An 8,819-nucleotide genomic window follows, 5' to 3' on the forward strand; every position below is an offset into this window, starting at 1 on the left:
GTATGGTAGGATACTTATAGACAGAGTTAGAGAAAGAACGGAGAAATTAGTTGGAGAAGAACAGGGAGGCTTTAGGAAGGGAAGAGGTTGTGTAGATCAGATATACATTCTTAGATCTTTAGTGGAAAAGTTTCTAGAGAAGGGAAAGAAATTGTATGTGGCTTTCATGGATTTGGAGAAAGCATATGACAGGGTGGATAGACAAGGATTGTGGAAAGTGTTAAGAATATATGGAGTAGATGGGAAGTTGTTGAATGCTGTGAAGAGTATGTACTATGGTGCGAAGGCTGCAGTGCGTGTGAATGGTGAACTAAGTGAATTTTTCTCTTTGAAAGTTGGTTTGAAACAGGGATGTGTCATGTCTCCATGGTTGTTTAATCTGTACATGGATGGGGTAATAAAAGAGGTACAAGGTAGGGTAGTGGATGTTGGAGTGGACCTGGTGAGAGAGGATAGTGTTTGGAAACTCCCTGTACTGTTGTTTGCAGATGATACTGTGTTGTTGAGTGAAGACGAAGGGGAGCTGCAAGGCTTGGTGGATGAGTTTGAGAGAGTGTGTAAGAAACGGAATCTAAAGGTGAATGTAGGGAAGAGTAAAGTGACGGTCTTTGAGAGAGATGAAGTTAGTGAATATACAGCAAGGTTGGATGGTGAGGAATTGGAAAATGTGAGTACGTTTAAGTACTTGGGTAGTGTGATGAGTAAGGATGGAGGTTTGGAGGGTGAAGTGCTTGAAAGGGTACAGCAGGGAAGAAGGGCTACTGGTTCTTTGAAAGCAGTGATAAGAAACCGGGAAGTGAGCAAGGAAGTGAAAAAGTTACTACATGACAGTATTGTGATACCAACTCTAACGTACGGAAGTGAAGCTTGGACATTGTTGGAAGGACACAAGTCAAGAGTGAGAGCAGTGGGAATGAGTTATTTAAGAGGAGCCTGTGGAGTCACGTGGAGAGACAGGCTGACGAATGAGGATATAAAGGAGCGTTGTGGTGTTGATGTGGATGTGATAGGAAGCGTTATGAGGAACACACTGAGGTGGTTTGGCCATGTGGAGAGGATGGAGGGTGAAAGACTGACGAAGAGAGTATGCGAGTGAGGTGGAGGGGGGAAGAGCGAGGGGGAGGCCGAGGATGAGATGGAGGGATGGGGTGGAGAGGTATATGAGAGAGGGGGGTGTGAGTTGGGAGCAGGGTAGTGAAATGGCGGGGGACAGGGCGACTTGGAGGCGATTTGTTTGTGGCCACCCCAAACGGGATTGAGGCGTCTGGCAATAGATAGATAGATAGATACTGTATGATAATGAAGCGTAGTAATTAATGGAAGCTTATGCGAAAGGATAATTACATGTAGTTATTTATGGAAGGAGAGAGGCAGATGAAGGAGAGATGTGAGATATAGGAGATAGATAAAAGGGGCGTCACACCATTGAGAGTACCTGAAAAATACCATAATTTGATAAGATATAGATATGGGGTCGATCATCAAGGTAAAAGCGACATAACCCTAACTTGGCCCAAGATTTTCGTCCTTTTGCAGCTTCCTTCTCATTGCACGATTTTACAAGAGGACTGTTCTACATCTCTGCATCCTTTCCACGGCACTTCATCGTGACTAGCATCATATTTTAATGCCAATCCATTGTTATAACTGAGAATTTAAGGTGGAGAGGCGTCAATTTTAGGCCAAGTTAGCGTAAATTGGGTATAGGTAAGGGAATGACAGGTTTAAGGAACAAAATAATGATTAACAGTGATGTGAACGAGAATGGAGAAGAGGAGGGCATACTCAGATAAGAAATTAATTGTTAAAAGTGGCAATGGCAGCTGCAAAGGGGTAATAAAAGGCGGATCCATCATGTTGTTAAAAGTGGATCTCTCTCTCTCACTCACTCACACACACACACACACACACACACACACACACACACACACACACACACACACACACACACACACACATCACTTGTATACACGTGATTCATGGCTATGGCGAAAATTGAAGGGCAAATTACACACGAAATGCCCCGAGAGCTTCCGTGTGTTTAGATCTTGCACATCTTCAGGGTCTGTGAACATTTGAGCAGTAAAGCTAGATTAAAATTACTACTACTACTACTGCTGCTGCTACTACTACTACTATCACCACCATCACCGCCACCACCACCACCACCACTACTACTATTACTACTACCACTACTACTACTACTACTACTACTACTACTATCAGCACCAACATCGTCACCACCACCACCACCACCAGTACTACTATTACTACTACTACTGTTTACTACTACTACTACTACTACTGTTACCACCGCCACCACCTCCATCACCACCACCACCACCACCACCACTACTACTACTATTACCATCAGCACCATCACTGCCACCATCACCACCACCACTACTACTACTATTACTACTACTACTTTACCACGTCACTACAACTATTACTACTACTACTACTACTGCTACCACTACTACTACTACTACTACTACTACTACTACTGCTACCACTACTACTACTACTACTACTACTACCACTGCTACCACTACTACAATCACTACTACTACCACAACTACTGCTACTACTACTTTTACCACTCTACTACTACTACCACTACTACTACTACCATTACTACTGTGGTTACATTGAATTTGATGAGCCATAAGTGAGTCTCCTTGGTTACTAGTCAAACCAACCCTCCAATTTGATATCTAGACACTGAACTAACAAGTGTTAGGGATTCTTGTCAGCTTTGAATGAACGCACTATATTAATCTTCTCAGTACAATGAACAACTTTACTATATTGATTTTTACTCTAACTTGGCCCAAAATTGCCATCTCTCCATCGTGAATGCTGAGTCGTAACAATAGATTAGCACTAAAATGTAATGCCAGTCACGAAAAAGTGCTAAAGAAAGGATGTAGAGCCGTAGCAATAATAAGCTTGAACAGGAAGAGAATTTAGGCCAAGTTAGAATAAAGGGAGTATAGTTTTCGTTGGCTAGATCAATAGAAAGTTAAGAGTAAATTGTTTGTCTTATATAAATCTTACCTCCAACGCAATTATACTTTATCGCATCTTATTATCAGCTAATTCATCCCTACTGCTGTTTATTGACTCTCGATTACCCATTATTACGGTATTTGGGGCAGGGAGAGAGAGAGAGAGAGAGAGAGAGAGAGAGAGAGAGAGAGAAATGTAGGTAGTAAAGAGCGAGGAGAAAGAAATAGGAACAGTTAAAAAGAGGGATTAGGGAGAGAAAAGGAGAAATAACAGAGAGAGAGAGAGAGAGAGAGAGAGAGAGAGAGAGAGAGAGAGGTGGGTGGGCAAGAGGTGAGTGAGGTGCTATAAGGAAGTTCCTGATATAGCGATAATGAACTGCGCCTGTGCTGTGTGTTTGATGTGGACATTACGTATTAACTATGTAAATTTTAACCGTGTCCACATTTCATCTCTGTACGTGGATACTTGTGTGTAGCCTACATGTTATAAAGTGTAGCAGGTTATAAAGTGCTATTCAGTTTTATACATACAATTATTCATTCGTTTTAAGGCAATGCGAAGTACAGCAAGCAAAACCTAGTTACTGGATAAACAAGTATAGAAGGGATAGATCCATGAGCTTCAGGACGCTTCAGGTGGCATGGTGTGGTTAGTTTCGCTTAAGTCTACGGGCATGAAACACCTCTCGTCTAAAAATAATTATGACAAACGACAAAGCCACTCCTAAAGACGCTCCCGCATCTAGGGTAAGCGTCCGGCACCTTTGCAGTAGCAGAGAAAATGTAATTGCTGGATGTGTGTGGAGTGTTTAGAATGGAGAGGAAAAGAAACTGAATCGCAAAAGCTGTAGTCTAAGCCTATACAGCACGAGATTTGTTTTTCTTTTTTATACTGTTACAGAAGAGAAGATAGTGCGCCTAGATGGTATAGTCACATGGAAAGAATGTGTGTACTGTAGTGCGGTTCGACGAATACATAAATTTCAAGATAGGGAGATGCATGGAAGGTCAAGGAGACAGATGGATGTGATAAATGAGTGTGTAGGAGAGCGAAGTATGGAAGCTGAAGAGGCTAGAAGACTGTAAGATATGAATGGGGGAGCACATGACAAGGGTCTGACACAGCTTTTTAAATATGACAGTCAACGGAAGAGGTGTTTTGCGGCTATACTAAATGTGAAGTGCATCTACTGAAAAAAAAAAAAAAAAAAAAATCGTATATAGGTAGATGGTTAGGTCTGTGAGATCGAGTCGGGAATCCGGGGACTTGATTGTTACGTGGATGTTTGTGTGGCCCATTTTACTGGAGTCTTTGTTGATAGTTCTGTCACTTTCATACCTCTGCTTGTTTCTGAATCCTATCTCAATTCACATGATAGCAATGATATAACAAGACACTACCCTGCCTTCCCTACACCACCCTGCCTTCCCTTCCCAGAACCTACCCTTGGCCACTTATCCTGCCCTCCCTTCACCTCCTACCCATTCACGCCCCTTAAGTCCCCCCCCCTTTTTTTTTTTCTTTGCTACATGTCCGTTTCTGGGTATAAGCTGTTCCCTTAAACCCCACAGTCCTCCCTCGTACATGCCACACACCTTCATGTCACCCACTTTGGCTCAATGACCGACTGTGCATATGGAATACAAACTGTTCTGTCCCATCCACGACTGGTGCACTGGTACTAGCAGGAATGTTTTTATGACAGGTCGATGGGCCCTGTAGAAGATCAGTAGGGTCTGTTTTATCGAAATTCAGTTCATTCACCTGTTCCCTGCTCCAGCCTGACATCAAACTCGTACCATTTAATCTCTTTAACCACTCGGACACCACCTCCCTATACAACATAATTAATATCACTTAGATGAGCAACTGGTCACTCGACAAAAATTACTGAACTGAACAGCCTAGCCCTGGGCCCCTATACTCCTCATAGAGCAATAACGTACTGGTTGATGGATAGACGGCTCTCAAATGAACTACGGACATGTAAGCATTCTTTGCCAGGCTTCAGTACTACCTGTTACTTAAGCTGTTTATGTATTGCATTTTACTACAGGCTGATGAAGCACACCAGGCCAATTTCATTTACTAGGAGTAAATATTAGCCTGTGTGACGTCTGGTAGTCTAGTAGGGTAAATCCATTCCGGCCGTACGTGGCTACTGTGTAATGCAATGGATGGTTGGAACTGGTTATTCATATTAAGCCTGTCAGTGGTGAGCAACTATTCTTTTCATTGCAGAAAATAAAAAAATTGCAAAATTCATTTTTTCTAAATGAACCTGAACAACAAAGAAAACTAAATTAAAGATTCATTCATTTACAGATACCTGGATACACTCCATTTAATAGACTTGGTATTATAGTCAGTGGAATGACAAACTGAGAAACTTCAGTTTCAGTGTTGACCAGTTGCATACAAGGGAAACTAAAAGTAATGGTAACTCTTGTACAGTACTAAAGAGTTGGCCAGAGCGGAGGTGGGTGCATGTAGCTGTATGGGCGCTGTGTGCCCACCACAATGAGCGAGGAATGCAAGCAAAGTCAGAAGACGAGTGACCAGAATAGCAGCCTTAAATGTCATGGACTGAATAATATGGCTCCTGACCTTTACCCTCCTGACAGAGCAAGAAAGGAACAAAAGTGTAGTAATTGCAGTAGTAATACCACAGTAGTGTAACACCAGTCTGTCTGCCAAGTGGACCCATTACCATAGGAAAGCAATTGTCCCTGAAGGATTACCTCATGCAGTGAAATAATGTTCCCTTGCTGCAGACAGTGCCTCACCACAGTGAGGCAAGGGGAAGAAAGTAAGTTTGGTTCCTGGATGGATGCTGCACTTGCATCTCTCCACACAGTTAACAAGGGAACCATAGTACAATAGGCTCCACATCACCCGATTACAGGCATACTCCAGTTTAACGATCTAATTGGTTAGGTAAAACCCCATCATTACGAAGGGTATCGTATATCGGGGGACTTTTAAAATGTATTTCAATGTGGACCATTTACCAGCCTTGGGTTTCCCCTCAAACCAAGTCCAAAACCCACCTAGATGAGCCCAAAAACAGGTTTAAAGGCAATCTAAATGGCCTAACAGCTGTTAAGGAAGCTAACCTAAGCCTAACACCTGTAAATAACTCACTAAAAGCAAAAATAAAGCCTGAAAATCATAAGGAAGAGGTTAGAAAATATTAAATATCTCTCATCACTTACTTCTTGTAAGTCCATGTCCAGTCCTGGCCATCATCCTTGCTATCCACCCCGAGGTTAGGGGGCATGTGGTGCTCCCCAACACTCAATCCTTCTCCTCAATGCCCTCAAACCCGATCTCCAGGGGAGGGTCAGAGGAGGATAGCGATGGAGTGCAATGCGATGACTCAGGTGGAGGTGATAGGGTGTGACGTGCTGGCTCAAGCAGTGGCGGTGAGGTGCGATGCAATGGCTCTGGGGGTGGCAATGGAGTGAGATGCGATAACAGAGGAGGTGGTGAGGGAGACAGCTGTGATGACTGGCGAGGTGACGAGGGAAACCGCTGTGATGAATGATAAGGTAGCAATGGAGTCAGCTGCGGTGGCTCATGTTGTGGCGAGGGAGATAGAGACAGTGGCCAAGGTGGTGTGGGAGATGGAGGCTGGGACAAGGAAGGCAGCGATGGAGTGACAGAGTGCCTTACTGGAGACACAGGTGACGCGGGAGACGGGGATCGGCTGGAGGTTAGGTCCAGCACAATGGGCCAAACACGTCCTCGGCAGGAGGTGTCCCTTGGTGTTTCTCTGCTGGTTGAAGGCTGGGGAGATGCTCTGCTGGTTGAAGGCTGGGGAGGTGCTCTGCTGGTTGAAGGCTGGGGAGGTGCTCTGCTGGTTGAAGGCTGGGGAGGTGCTCTGCTGGTTGAAGGCTGGGGAGGTGCTCTGCTGGTTGAAGGCTGGGGAGGTGCTCTGCTGGTTGAAGGCTGGGGAGGTGCTCTGCTGGTTGAAGGGTGGGGAGATGCTCTGCTCGTCGAGGGCTAGGGAGATCCTGAGTGACTTGCTGGTGTGGGGGCCTGATTGAAGAAGGCTCTGATCGTAGTCTGCCTGGCTGCCCTCTACTTCTCTAGCATTGTTCTATAGACTTTCATCCTCTCCTTGTGCCAATTAGCTGTGTCCCTGCTTCGTCCTAGGAGGGGGTCGTGTGTCCGCATGAGGTCAATTATCTTGTCCAACTTTGTTAGCATCTCCTTGAGGATTTTGACGTTCAGGGATCGGACCTCAGGCACAACCTCCTCCTTCTCTGCCTCGTGGTGCGCCCACTGGCTCTCCATATTGAGGACCTCCTTGTTGCTGAGATCCTTCCAGTGGCTCTTGAGAACCTCCTCCACGTCATCCTTGTCGACCTCCCTGAAGCTCGTCTCGTTTGACAATTCGATTATGTCCTGCCACACACGCTGGACAGGCAGAGCTTGCACGCCCTCGGGGAACCCGGTGAAGGAGTGTATGCACTCTGGCCACAGCTTCCTCCACACCCTCTTCATCATCGCCTGGTTAACCTCACCCCACACTGCAGTGATATTCTCTAGGGTGTGGCGTATGTTGTAGCCCTTCCAAAACTGCTGCACTGTTGTCCTGTCATCACTGTCACAGGCCCTTACCAACTGCTGCATTATGCGGCAGAGGTAATAAGCCTGTAGCACCAGTCGAGCAGGGCAGTACTCCCGAGGTGGATGGAAAGCTGATGACAGGGAGTGCTGGAGCTCCCGTTTCATCAGCCCTCAGGACTAGTTCCTGACCATCCCCCTTTGCTGAACTTTTTCAGTGTCTCAGTTACACAGAGAGTAGGCCAGCATGCTCTCCAGTACAAATTTCTCTATCTATCTTCACCAAACTACATGCACAGTACACACTACACTTCCTATTCAAAATTTACCAAAATGGCGTCAATTCACCCAGCCTCGGAGTCCCCAGGGGGGGGGACCATAAATGCCCCCGCCATCTGCCCCTCTCCCGGTGACGACTCGAGGTGCCTGGAACCACTGTCTGACTCTCTTCTTCTTCATTTCTGCAACAATCGCGGCCTTTCAACTCACTTACGCTCTGTTGAGCACCACCTCTCCTCCTCTAAACCTCACCTTCTTTTTCTTTGGAGACTCAGCTGTCTGAGGCAACTGACAGCAAACCCTTTTCTGTATCCTCCTACTTTCTCTATACTCATTTCAAAGCCAAAGGTGGCTGTTGTGTATACATACGCAACGTCCTTATCTTGCTCTCGTGTTCCTGAACTTGATTCTTCTGAATTCTCCACTCTCTGGCTTCGGCTTTCCTGTCATTCTCTGACTAAATATATCTGTGCTGTTTACTTATCCCTAATTCTACTGACTATCAAAAATTCTTCGACTATCTTACTTCTACGATGGAACACATTCTGTCCATTTCTCCTTTCTCTGAAATCTCCATTCTTGGAGATTTCAATGTTCACCACCACCTTTGGCTCTCCTCTCCTTTCACGGATCCACCTGGTGAACAAGCCTACATCTTTTCTGTCCTTAATGACCTAGAGCAGCTTGTACAGCACCCTACCCGTATCCCTGACCGCCTTGGAGAGAGCTCCAACATACTTGACCTCTTCCTCACAACTAATCTTTCTGCTTACTCTGTTAATCTTTTCTCTCCGTTGGGCTCCTCCGATCACAACCTTATTACCTTAACCTGTCCTATCGCTCCAGTACGGCCTGCGGACCCTCCAGGGAAACGTCGTCTCTGGCATTTTGGAGCTGCGGACTGGGAGGCCCTTAGGCAGTACTTCTTTGATTTTCCCTGGAATGATTATTGCTTC

This window comes from Coenobita brevimanus, chromosome 12, assembly GCF_032717465.1.
Source record: "Coenobita brevimanus isolate Jiangsu-jjx chromosome 12, ASM3271746v2, whole genome shotgun sequence".
In the NCBI taxonomy this organism is placed as follows: domain Eukaryota; kingdom Metazoa; phylum Arthropoda; class Malacostraca; order Decapoda; family Coenobitidae; genus Coenobita; species Coenobita brevimanus.